We start from the raw sequence: 14796 nt of genomic DNA, 5'->3' as shown, positions 1-14796 counted from the left end.
TAGATGGGCCTGGGCCTAGCCGAGGCCCTTAGTTAATGTTTGTTGGTACTAGGGACCTTGTTTGTAATATTCTAAGTCTTGAGTGGTCAACATATGTCATCCTGTCTTCTGAAGTAAGCGACCTAGGCCACTATATGCTTTTGTTTGCCCGGTTACTGACTTAGTTTCATTTGCTTGGTTATGTGTAGGCGGGCTTGGCCGTGCGGTTTTATTAGTCCGCCTAGGTGCAGTACACAAATGTTGTCTAAAAAGCTAAAGACATTAAAACATAAAAGCTTACAGTTTGGTCAAGTAAAGACAGTAAATTATTATAAACATTGGAATTTTCTTCTTTTTTATGTTGTAAGATCTAGGAAAAATAATGAATATTATAAGGTGTAGGTTGGACATGAATATTATTATTTAAATTTATTAAACAATAATTTATATAAAATTGAAGAGTAGCACAATTGGTTACAACGTTTTGTTATGGATTGATTTGTGCATTTGGTGTGTTCCTTTTTTTTCTATAATTGTTTTGGATGTGACATGTATGTGTATAATTGTTGTAATGTTATTGTGTATGTGTATGATAAGATAGATAATTTGTTTGGTTTGGAGTGTTTGTTTGAAACTTGGTGGTGCTGATGAGTTTGAACCTTAGCTAGAGCAAAAATATATTAATTTTTTTTGTGTCTTTTGTGATACTCTTGAGAAGGTGAAGAGTAGAAAAAAAATTCTATGAAGCAAAATTATTAACGTGGCTATTAGGAAAAATAAGGCTAGGGGTTGTTGAATTTTTTTTTTATTTTCTCTATTTCTATAAGTAAATAGTAGTAGTTCTTGAGCAGAAAATTTTGGTGAGTGAGAGAAATAGAGGTGAAGACTCTTTGGAAAGAGGATGTTCTGTGAAAACTAAAGCAAGGTCAAGGCAATATTGTTTTAGGAATTTCAAGTAAGGGGAACTATCCTTTTCTTCTTCTTTTTTTTGTATGTGATGAGATGTAGAGAAAAGTTGTTATTCCTTTTTTTTTTTCAAAATGGTAAAATTTGATGTTTTAGTGGTGATTCTGAAATGAAAATTTTGTTTATGGATGAATTCATGGTGGAATTGTGATATCTATCTTTCATCTTGTAATCATGTGTTATTGTGGTTGAGACAATGGTGGTAATTGGTTATTGAAATAGTAATTTGCGGTTAAGTATAAATATTATCTTCATTTGAAAATTTCTTTAACGGATCCTAAATAACATAATAACATATATGGATAAATGTTTTTAGTCCTTATACTTATATGTGAAATTGGAATTCGTCCTTCCCTCAAAGTTCATATAAAATTTGTTCCTATAGTTTAGTAATGTATGAAATTCGTCCTCCAAAATAGGCGGCTTTAACTTTTAAGTGATGTGTCAAATGGTCATGCTAATTGAACTAACATATCAAAACACGTGACTCCTACATGGCTAACACGTGTAATTTCTTTTTTGTTGTTTATATATATATATATATATATATATATATATATATATATTCTTTTAGTTTTGGAGGACGTATTTCATAAATTGCTAAAGTATATGGACGAATTTTATATGAACTTTAAGTGAGAAACGAATTCCAATTTCGCATGGAAATGTAAGAACTAAAAACATACTTAACAGAAATAATTGTTTGAACTAATTAATTGATTATTATGTTATATAAGTGTTAGATAATAATGCTTATATAAATTAATATTGAAATGAAAAAAATTTGTTAATATTAAAATTTTAACATTTTCTAAAATTAATATAAGTTAGTTAAATTAAATATTTATTGAAATGGTAAGTGTTTTTTTAATTTTAAAAGGATAAAACTTATTATAAATTAATATCTTATTATATATAACTAATATATTACAGAATTTTAAGAAATTTATTTAGAGAATATATAATGCACAGATAATTTTTAAATTAATTTAATCTACATCCGGTGAATATATAAATAATTTTTAAATTAACTAAATTCATTAAGTAAATATATGTTCACTTAATGAATATATAATCCATGCTTACTGAATATATAAATTTTTTTTAAAATAATTTAATATATATATATATATATATATATATATATATATATATATATATCCAATTGAATATATAAATAATTTTTATAATTCACTAAATTCACTAAGTGAATATATAATTTACATTGATTTAAAATATTAGTGAATTTATCATAGAATTTTTTTAATATATTAATTATATAATAATATAATTATTTATAATAAGTTTTCATTTTTTAAAATTTAGAAAATACTTAATATTTCAATAAATACTTGATTTAATCAATTTATATTTAAAAAATGTGAAAATTTTAAGTACGACTTAAATTTTTTCTTAAATGTAAATTAAATTATTTTCTTCTCAATATTATTTATATAAGTGTTATCATTTAATATTTATATAAACATGATAATCAATTAATTAGTTCAAACCACTATTTATGCTAAGTATATCATTAGTTCATCTATTTACATGTGAAATTAGATTTTGTCTCTCTCCCTTAAAATTTATATAAAATCTATCCCTATACTTTAATAATACATGTAATACGTCCTCTAGAGCCAAAAGAAAAATATAAATAAAAACCATTTTTTTAAATTACACATGTCAATCACGTACCACCACGTGTTTTGACATGCTAGTCTAGTTAGTTGACCATTAAACATGTCACCTAAAAATTAACATCGTCTGTTTTGGAGGACGAATTTCATGCATTACTAAAGTATAGGGACAAATTTTATATGAACTTTGAGGGAGAGACGAATTCCAATTTCGTATGTAAGTATAAGGACTAAAAATATACTAATCCCTAACATATAACATAATGAAGTATACCACTCACTTAATAAAACAAAACTAAAAAATAATGAAAACCTTACCATTGACTAACTACCTCCATGAAAATGATTGATTCATCTACACATATCTTTTTAACTCTAAAAGACTTGTCAGAAAGAAACTTTTGGTCTGTATTTGACTCTACCTTAAACGATGGAGTCCTATCCATCAACGTTCCAAAATCCTTTGGAAGAAGAGTAAAAGTATACTAATGTAACAAAAAAAAAAATTGAAGTCAATAAGTAGTAAAATATAAAGATCATAAGTTTAGTTTAAAGTTAACCTTTTCATGACTTTCAAGTATTTTAGCGCATACTTACCTCAAAAGTGTACCTGTATCACAATAAAAAAGAACAAAAGTGGTTTATTCCGTGTCTTAATAACACAAACTTTGATCTTATACCTAAATCGAAGATTTATAAATAACCAAAATAATTACAAAAGTATACCCAAATTCATAAATTAATAGAAATAAAAAAAATTAACATTTCATAGTAGTATTGTGGCATTACTTTGATCAAATGCTTATTACCTTTTTTGCAAAAAAAAAAAAAACATCTTTGAGTTAAGATAAAACATAAAACGTATGGGAAATATCATACTTTATGATCATACACAGATTACAATGCATTTAATTGGCTCTGATTGCTCATGCTACATTAATTACGAAAATACTATGCAAATCAATTGATTGCTTATAAAATTTAATGTGTTGATTCTATAAATACTGGTCTTGGCATCATGCATTTGTATTCATATTTTCTAGTAAGAGCCAAACCACAATACAAAATACCTCGTCTTCAAAAAAATGTGCAATCTAATGAGGAAATTTTCACTTCTCCCATACCAACCTCTCATACTACAGAAACTCATGGGAGACTTGAGGCATGGTTTAAAGGTCATAAGGAAAAAATTCAAGTGTTCCTCATAAAGATCACCCGTAAGCAAATTATCATCCCCAAAGTGTTATGTTTCTCCTTGTTGAGGGTCGAAAGCTTTGGCGCCTTGCAACAAAAACAAAGAACACATAAGCTTGAGGCCTTCCTTGTGCTTTCAGGAAAGATTTATCCATATTTGGTGAAGGTGTTATACGCTAACCTCTAATTCAGTGGTGGTGTGTTGAAGTCAAGTGTCAAAGGAGTTTAGATAAAATCGCTAGACAAATATGGAAGGATGTGGTTGGTTTAAGACAAAGAGGTGTGTAGGCCATGAAAGGAGAAATCTCTACTATTGAAGAGTTCAACAATATTTTTGCCAATGTGTGAGGAATCTAGGTGGTCAAATTCACAATTTTCATGTTGGAAGGCTACAAGTTGATGAGAGGTTGTTTACCATGGTAGTTACAAAGATCATTGTGCCTAGAGGGACCAATCAATCAACACTGAACGGTGGAGACATGGTGTTAATGTATTGCATCAAGAATGGTGTGATTGTTGACTGGACTTACACCATTAAAAACCACATGATGAAGGAAAAATGGCTCACAAATTTCAACTTGCCACATGTAGTGCTCATCTCCAAGTTTATTTAGCATTTTGGAGTAGATATAGAAGGAGAGCTTGAAGAGTATACTAGCCTGATGAATGGTGTGTTTGCTCTCAACATGAACAAGATGGGTTTCACCAAGGTTGACAACACATGGGTCACGGAAGAAGGTGTTGCTGCAAATGCTGGTGTTAGTGCAAATGATCATGAGGCTAGGCCAAGTGGGGGTGAACTAAGCTGAGGAAGATGCCTCTAGACCTGAACCTATGTCTATTGAGCTTTACAATGCTTTAGAGGAAAATGGCCCTACCTACTCTCACTTTGAAAGATTGGTCCTCCACCAACTACATGAGCTCAATGTGTCCCAAAACGAGCATCAAGCATTTTGTAGTGCAAGGTTTCAAAACCTTGATGATCATATCCACAATGTCACTAACCCACTCTCCACTTTCTACAACAGAAATAATTCGAGGAATGATTGAGTGGAGTGGTTGTTAGGTCATGCATTGCATTTCTTGTGTTGCATTCATACTTTCCCTAGGTTTTGTCAGTTTTTAAATCAGTTGTTTTTGGGTTTTAATCAATTGATTATATCATTCCTTGTTAGCTTCAGTTTTTTTTCTTCTTTTCTGTTTTTGTTGCATGTATCTACTATCAGTTGATCTGATAGTTTGTTTTTTATGGTCTTCTGAGCGAAAATTTTAATATTCCCAAATACCCAATTGATTAACTCAATTCGATGAATCCAAAGTGGGAGAAAAAGTAAGCTAAATCATGAATTGATTAAATGATATTAAAAGTAGAAGCAAATGAATGGAACTGCATAAGTAATAATGAAAATTGGATCAGAAATCTGAAATAAAACCACAATAGTGAAAGGAGAAGCATGTGTATATGTGGATTGCTTGAATGCTTTTTGTTGTGGTGTGTATGTGTGTGCTTATTTTGTGTGCAAAAGCTATTTCAGGTTTTCGCAAATGGATCTTCCTTCATCAATTAATTCAAAGAATACTATCTTGGATGAATGTTGGCATCATCAAATCATGGGGAGATTGTTAGAACAAGTGACCTTAGTGCACAGATTTAATGAAGCTAGTACATGAGATCATGTGTGATTGATGAAGTCTTGGTGAAGAATTGCAGTGATTCATTGGTGTTCAAGCTTGAGGTATATTGAATCTAGAATTTACATGAGGATCAGAAAGCTTGAAGATTGGACTTAATTCGTAGATTGTATGACATAGTATAAATGTCTTTTGTCTCATGTCTGTTCGTTTCCATTTGTTAAAATGGGTTTTTAAATAGTTAAAAGGCTTGCTGCATATAGATATGGTATGAATGGACTCGATCAGTTGAATGGCTACGCAATCAACTGATTTCACTTAAGTAAATAGAAATCAACAGATTATGGACAAATCAACTTGTTGAATTCATTTATGATCAGAATATATTAGTTTTTTTGTCAGAGTGGAGTAACTTTTGAAATTTCTGAGCACAAAAACAATTAATCCATTTTGGAAACTCTTTCTCTTTGGATTACATTGTGTGTAGCCCATGATTTAAAATCTTTGAATCTAAGAGCAAGTTTTGCTTGGTTTTGAAGCATTGAAGAACATGTTTTGGTTGGCTAGGGATACCCACCACCAAGGATTGGTTGTTCTTGTGCTTCTGGGTATTTCTTGGAGTGATTCCAAGTTTGTAAGTGGGGTCTTATTGTGCAAGGGTTGAGATTCTTGTGGGATTCAAGAATCTTGGTGTTTTTGTAATATTCAAATGTTTAATCTTTGAGGGATTCTGTAATTCTTTTGATATAGTACATTATCAGGCTCAAGTTGTCCTGATAAACTAGATGTAGCTTAGATTTGAGTGAACTAGTATAAAAAGCATTGTGTGAATCTCTCTCCCTTACATTGTTCTTCCTTTAAATCTCAAGAAAACATGGTTAATCAATCTTTGTAAGGATTTCGTGTGTTTTAATTGTAATGTGGTGGTGCAACTAAGTTTGAAATATCCATTGGAATCAATCTTGTATGATAAAGCATGCTATTTAAGTGAGTTTGGAGATTTGCGCTTTTCTACAAAATTTCCTAGAATATCAGTTAGTTGCTTTTATTTTTCAATTTGTGTATGAACAAATTAATATGTTGTTTTTGTTTTTCAATTGACTGAAATGTGTGGTTCTCCAACAATAAACATTTGATTTGTTAGTCAATTGGATTTAAACAAAAAGGATTTTTACGAGTTTTAATTGAGCATATTTTTAAGTACACAACCAATTTAACCCCTTTTCTTAAATAAGAAAGTCATTTTAAACCTACAAATCATACATAAATACAAGGGAAGTGGACAGAAAAATTATCGGTATTATTACCTCCTTGTAGTCCTTTAAACTTTGTATTGTAGTTCTAGGACTAATTTTGAGAAATTCATCTTGAATATTGTGTTTCGAAGTAAAATCGAACAACCGACTCAATCCTTGTGAGGGTGACACCGAGACATCCTACACAATTTTTAACAACAATAAAATAAAGATCAGAAATCTAAAAAACATTAAAAAAGAAAGAAAAACAACTGATCAAAATTGTCAAGGACAAATTGAACTTTGTTGTTATCTTTTCTTCAATTCATTAGCCTCTTTTTAATCAATAGTGTATTCTATTAGCATACAATCCATAAAATTATGGACATATACCTTCTATATAGAAATGACTCAATCTTTGTGACCAACTTTTAACATATTAACATATAAAACATTAATGTATATAAACTGGATTTATATAAAATGGATTTATATATATGTACTTCGATGTGAGTTGCTGCGTTATTAGAGCTTAATCTTTTAAACTTTGCAGCAATGTCACTTCTTTTACTTTTGAAATTGCCAAGTTCTACTATGTATGTGCTTCAAGCAAGGTTATATTTTTAAAAATGAATTCAACTCTTTGTTTCTTATAATTTCGTTGAAGTGTAATTTTAATTTTTATCAAATATTATTAACATATTTGGTGCTCAAATGTTTCAAAAGAATAAATTATAATGATAATTTTAGATTTTTTTGATATGACACTTATAATCTTTTTGTTATCGTTCCATTGGATATAATATTTCAATTATTATTAAATACAAATATATTTTAGTATTGAAAATCAAATAGCTCCAAAATATAATCTGGTGATCTTTTTCTTATATATTTTTTTCTAGATTTTTTTTTTTGTATTTTGTAATTAATGTTAACGAGATTGTTTTTGGACTGACCTAATACTGTACATTTTAACCAGAGAGTTATGTTTTCAACGTAATTGGCGTGAGGTACTTTTTGGTAGACTTTTTCGACCAGTATCATGTTAGAAATTTCTTAAGCTATATTAGCGAGAAACAATCGTACTCGGAAATAGTGGTAAAACTATCCCACCAATAAATATGAAAAAAAATCTATAACTAACTTAGAACAAAAATTAATATATATACACACACATATATATATATATATATATATATATATATATATATATATATATATATATAATAACTCTAACAAATGTTAATAAAAGAAACAAAACCAGAAAACACACAATTAGATCTGTGATGAAAGATTATAAATAATTTTAATTTCTTTTCTTTATTATATATATCGTCCTATCATGAAAGGTTGACTAAAATAATGAGAGAAGTGTGAGATGCTATCCTTTTATGAATTCAAGAATTTGAAGAAATAAATTATGAAAAATTTCTTTTCTTTTTATATCATCTTATCATAAAAGGTTGACAATAATGAGAGAAGTGTGAGATACTATCCTTTTATGAATTCAAGAATTTGAAGAAATAAATTATGAAAAATAATTTTGAGTTTTAATTGTAAGTCTTTATAGGCCGTTTTGATCCAAAGACTAATTCTTGACTTCAGTTAACAATAACTTTGAATTAGATTATTCATTCATTCTTTATTTAGCAACTTCAACCAAAACATTAATATTAGAATATAAAATTCTAAAATTTAAAATTATTAAATAGTTTTAGTAAATTTCTAAAGTTTAATTTATTTTTTAAAATTTATTCAAACAACACATTTTACCATAAAATATTTTAAAAAAATTCTTTATTAAAAATAAGTTATTCTCTAAATTTTTTTGTTCAAAGTGAATGCATATCTAATATGAAATGGGGTAAAAAAGTAATATTTTTAAGAAAAAAGTGGCGTAAAATTTTAAGAAATTGTAGTCAAAATCTAATTTGAAAAACAATTAAAAATGTATATATGTAATTTACCCTTTCTAAAATTAATTTCTGTACAATATTAATTGTTAATGAAAAAACATTAATGCTTTTTTTAGTAATAGCAAACATTAAAATTTGTTATCAGGCATTATTATTAATAATTTACACAAACTAAAATTGGTATTATTGGCGGATAAAAGTTGTTCAATACCTATTAAAAATTTGATAACGCATTAGCAATGAATAAAGTTGGTTAATTTTGAAAGTTGGAAAATTAAACGTCCAATTAAATTTTTATAGGAACCAAAATCATCCCAAGTTGCAACAAGAAAGACATTCGTTTTCAAACTTCAATGCAATTTATTAGTTGGAGTTGTAATAGTGTAAGAGATAGATGTTTTGTTTGTTCAAAACAATAAAACTTTTATGTAATCAATCACTATTTTTTTTTTGGAATATAAATTTATTGAAGAAATGAAATACATAATAAATAAAAGATTGGATTAAGTGGGTGTTCAACTCGTAAGATGGAAGATGTGTGTATAAGAAAAGGCCATAGTTGAGTTTGGAGAAGAAAAAGAAAGTAGAATTAATAGTGTCCAATAACGTCATATCGAGAGCATGTTCATTGTCATGCTTATATTGGTACTAGAAAAGAGGGTGGAAGGGTAAAGTGGGCATAAAAATGAAAGATAGACAAGACATGTAGGAGCTACGTAGGACCAGGTTGGTACGTAACGTGAGTACTTGGTTCCAGTTTGTATCCAGAGAAGGGTGAAACTGAAACAAAGAAAGAAAGAAAATAAACCACGTCGCCTCCATTAACTCTCCACCCCTACGCTCAAGCTCTTTCGAATCTTCCATGTTCTTGGTCAACGGAAAATGATGATGCCACATTCGGACAATGTTAGTATTGTTGACGATTCATATTAATTAAATATAACATCAAATTAGTGTTTCTAAATGAATACAATACTTGTTTTATGTATTAATTTTTTAAAGATGAATTAAGTTAAAACTTACTTTTTAATATGATGTCTCTCCGAAAGAATGTAAATTTACCGTTAATTCTTATTTTACAAATTAATTTTGTGAAGATAAACGAAGTTTAAATATATAAGTATAGAAGATATGTTAAAAATCTTATAACTCTCTCCTTATGAATTGAATTTGTTAAAATAAAATAAACTCGAATTTACTTTCTAACAGATGTCATGGTCAATATTTTTCCGATAAGTGTCAAGTTGGATATTTACTTAGATGGAGGTAGACATGTTTAGGTCAACATAGTAAATCATGATGTTATTGTCAAGTTTAGGATAAACCTATGATAGATTATAAAAAATATAAATCGTCAAATTGAATCCATAATAATTTAAATTTATATTATTTTAAATTTATTTAAATGGATTTATCTGAAACCTTAATCATATTTTTTTTAATTTATCTTATGTAACGTCTCATTTAATTAATAACATAATTAAAGAAAGTGTCACACAAGATAATACAGCAGCGCAGTCCTGGAATTTTAAACTTAACTCCTTACAACCCAAGGCACACCACGATGCCAAAAAAGAAACAAGTTATACAGTTTAATGGAATCATATAGAAATCTAAAAGACGGACAAGTACATGGGCCATAGTCCTAAAGAAATGTCCAAGAAGAACATGAAGTCCAACCCAAGTAGACTATGCAACGGAATCATCTCCCCCTGTTGACCACGAGTACCTCTCACATATGCTCTCATCAATAAATTGATGATCATCGCAAAAGTAGAAGAACAACATACAAACAATCAAACAAGCAAAGGGTAAGCTAGAACAAAAAAGATTTCATCATGCAATCATATATACTTCCACAGTCCAACATACACACATCATCCAAGCATGTTATGACCTTCCAAATCAATACACTAAGACTCGACTTGACTCATCCGGATACATATAATCTAGTCGGATTCAGCAGATGCTTGCACTTGTGGTGGATATCTCTGCTCACCCCCGAGCTAAGTGTTACAAGTGGTACAATGTCTCAATCCCCCACACACAAGGTTAGCCCTTAATAAGTTTCAGGCCTCCTGCTACTCTCACCACAAGAGTCTGTCCGCTCTAAGTGAGACTAACTAACTCGTTAGAGTGTCAGGATGCAACCTTACCTTGAATCCTTACCAAATTATATAGATGAGGCACCACCATGAACTCCCACTAACAAGGGTAATGGAATTACGTCCCGACCACTAAAGCACCACCATGAGGTCTCACCTAGAGGCTCATGGAATCACACACTAACACAGACCAATCATACTCAATCAATCAAGTATTATTTATCATGCACATAACTCTCATGCCAACCTTTATAACCAAATCCACATTCATATTCCATGTTGAATCCATTCCAACTCATCCTTCCCAATCCATGAATATAGAATTTCACCTCATACCAATACCATGCCATTTTGATACCAACCATTTCATTGAAATCGCATGCCAAGATTTATCCAAGTTCATCATTCAGAATCCATGAATCACATCACTCATGCAAATTCATTCATCTCATACTTTATAAATGCATACCAAGACATACATATATCACAAAATAGTATTCATCCCACTTGCAATTCCATACAATCAAGCACAACCCACAACCATAATTCTTACACCAAAATTCCTAAAAAAAATTATTATCAAAAAACCAAAAATCATTGCAGTAATGCGTGACACATTTCTCAAGCTACAAACATCTAATCGACGATCGAACCGGTCAAACCATAAAATACTATGTTATGAACCAAATGTCAAAATTTGAGCTCAATCCAACGGTTAATGAGTCGGGAAAGTCAATTTTACTAAAACTGCGCATATCAGAAAAATGACACAATCGCCCAGCGACCTAGGGCACTCGCCCAGCGACTGCGCGACACATCAGAATACGAGAAATAAAGTCAAATATCACAATTTTATGAATATTTGAACCCTAACTCATAAATATACCAAAAACTAATGTTTTCCCCAATCTTTTCTCATATTTCACAAAACATAATCGCATAAAATATAAATAACATGAAACCCTAACTTCCCTTACCTGGAAAGGGATTAGTAGAGGACTTCGATACCCGAACTGTGACGAACAGTTGCTCAAGCAATAGCTTCGAGGGCTGGAAAATAGTGGAACGAGCTTAAAATGAGTTCATTAAGACAATCCTGGTTGGAACTACGAAGAATGAACAGAATGGAGCAAGAGCATGAGTTGGAAGTTGACTTACGAAGAGGAGAGAACTGGTCTGAGTTCACTTGATGAGAAACAATGGCTGAACCCTAGCAAAGCTTCACAGCTGCTCAAAGAGGAAGTAAGGGAGAACTATTTTTCTGAAGTGGTACGAATGAGTTGGTTAGGGCAGGTCTTGGGTCATTTAGCTCCTTGTGGGCCAACCCTTAGGCCCATTAGACCTTGGGTTGCCCTTAAAGATTGGGGCTGAAATAAGAGGGCTTTACACCTTAATTAATAATTTAATTTTGTCTTGATATTTAAGTTTATAATTTACGTCAGAGTATAAATATATATATATATATATATATATATGTATGTATAAAGTTTGATATTTGTTAAATAGAGTCATTTTGTTTTATTTTGTTGAGTTAACATTAACGTTGTTTGCAAGTGTGACATATTAAAATTTGGTTCATTTTCTACCTTAGAACCTCTCCACCCTCCCCCGCCCCTTTTTTTTTTCTTCCTTCACCCTCCACCATCTTCCACCACCTTCCACCACCTTCGACCACCTTCTTCTATTGTTTTACGCTAAAAATTTTACAATTGGAGTTATGTATGAACTTGCACTATTACTTAAAACACCATCGTTTGGTGGGTAGTAGAGTGGCACCTTCCTCTATTGTTTTTGGCTAAAATTTTTACAATTGAAGTTATGTATCAACTTGCACTATTACTAAAAACACCATCTTTTGGTGGGTAGTAGAGTAGGGTCTATTACAGTGGAGTTAGCACAAGAAAAACATCATATTCTAGACAACCTAGGTACTAGATACCAAATGATGAAGGATTGAGTTGGTTCTTTTTAGATTTTTGAATATGGTGAAGAATTATTTAAGACAACCTAGTGAATTAAGCACACCACTTCAAGGAAGGCCAAGGCTGAGAATCCTTGGAGATGAGTGGTGTTGTGCTACCACTTGAGTCAAGCTTTAGATAAGGCTTAGAAGTTTCACCCTTAAGGGAGGATACTCTCACAAAGGTTGAACAAAATATGTATAATAACTTTTCATTTATCAACCCCTCTACAACTCTAAGAGCACCCTTAATATAAAAGAGTTTATGGGTCTCTAAGTAATAACCAAAATTGTATAGGGGTGTGTCTACAAATACCTAACCCTAGCTTCTAGAAACTAGGTTAAAATTAGGTTACAAAATGAACAAAAGGAGCTAACTATGGTGTATGCAAAGGGAATTTCATCCAAGCTCTAAAGAAGACCAAGAAATGTGTCTCATATGTCTCCAAAAACGCAAAAAAGGTGTTAAAGACAAAGGATACCAAGTGGTACAAAGGTACACTTGCTTTATGCATTTTATTTTATGCTTTCATCTCTCTTCTACCTAGGTGTCACATCATCTCTACTTTCCACCTTGCATGCGCCACATAATCCACCATACTTAACATTAATTAAACCTACAAAACATTTAAATAAAGATTAGCATGTTGACTTAGATTAAGTCAACTCTAGTAAACTAGTCAACCATAGTCAAAGGTCAACAAGTCAACCAAGCTTAAGTCAACCAAGTCAAATTAGAAAAATTAAAACATAATGAAAACTAATGAAAGGGATGAATGATTAAGGAACTGATGAAGGATTGACCCCAACCAAGGATGGAGGAACATGCTTAAGAAGACTAAGCATGTTTAGAAAGGAAGTTCACTAATCCTTCATCCCTTTCATTTGTGTTTGTTATTTTTGACTCCCTAAGTTGACTTAGTTGAATCAACTATAGTTGACGTAGTTGAATCAATTTTAGTTGACTTGTTGACCTTTGACTAGGTTTGACTTGTTGGCTATAGTTGACTTGACTTAAGCCAACATGGTAATCTATGTTTATTTGCTTTGTAGGTTAATTAGGAGTAAGAAAGCAATGCTAGGTGGCGCAAGGTGATTAGGGAGCATAAATGATGTGGAGGAGAGAGTAAAGTAAAGGTATAAAGCATAAAGTAAAAGGCATAAAACAAGTGTACCTATGTACCTTTGGTGTCCTTTGTTTTTAGCACACTTTGGTCACTTTTTGGAGACATATGAGACACATTCTTTGTCTCCTTTTGTGTTAGAACGAAATTAGCATTGCACACACCATAGTTAGGTCTTTTGTCTCTATTTTTTGTAACCTTATTTGACCTAGTTTTTAGAAGCTAGGGTTAGGCTTTTTGTAGAGACATCCTTAGGTATCTTTTATTTGCTTAGAGGCTCCTAAACTCTTCTATATAAGGGGTGCTCCTAGACATGTAAAAGGGTTGAACATTTTGAAGTAAAAACACTCTTGTGTCTCAACCATTTGTGAGAGTTTCCTCCCTTGAGAGTGAATACTTTTAAGCCTTATCTTGCAAAGCAAGTGGCGGCATACATCCACTCATCTTCAAGGTTACCATGGCTTCTAGCCTAGCATTGTCAAGTACTTTAAAGTGTGCTTTTCTTCTTTTAGTCTTGTTAAAAGTTTTGTCTCAAACTTTTCTTCTTTAGAGTTTAGCTTTCCTTGTTTTTGTGCTTTTCTTGCTTATCACTAGGTGTTCTTTGTTTTTTCTTAGTAGTTTTCTTTTCTTGAAACTCTTGGGGTGTTGTGGCCAAATTACTTGTCTTACATTTGAAAGGTTTCGCACAAGGTTTTAAAAGTGTTTTCTTCAATCCTTTGATGGATTTTGAGTGTTAGCCTTGCCTTGTCACTTTGGGAGTGTGATCTAAACACTTGGGTTTCATTTTGTGTTGGAATTGGTCTCGGTTTTCATGTTGTCTAACCCCTAATTCATTTATTTTGTCTTGGCTTTGAGTGTTTTGTTGTAGGAATCATGGCAAGTTCATCAAATGCACCTACTCCAAACAAAAACAATACATTGATGAGATTGCTTCGGGATTTGGAGTTGTCTAAGAATGAGTCCTTTGAACAATTAAGAAAGGACAAGGAGCAAAGTGACCTAAGAATCCAAGAGCACATTCAAAGGCTTGAAGCTAGGGAGCAAG

This window comes from Vigna unguiculata, chromosome 9 (genome assembly GCF_004118075.2).
Source record: "Vigna unguiculata cultivar IT97K-499-35 chromosome 9, ASM411807v1, whole genome shotgun sequence".
NCBI classification, from domain to species: Eukaryota; Viridiplantae; Streptophyta; class Magnoliopsida; order Fabales; family Fabaceae; genus Vigna; species Vigna unguiculata.
This window is presented reverse-complemented; position numbering follows the sequence as displayed.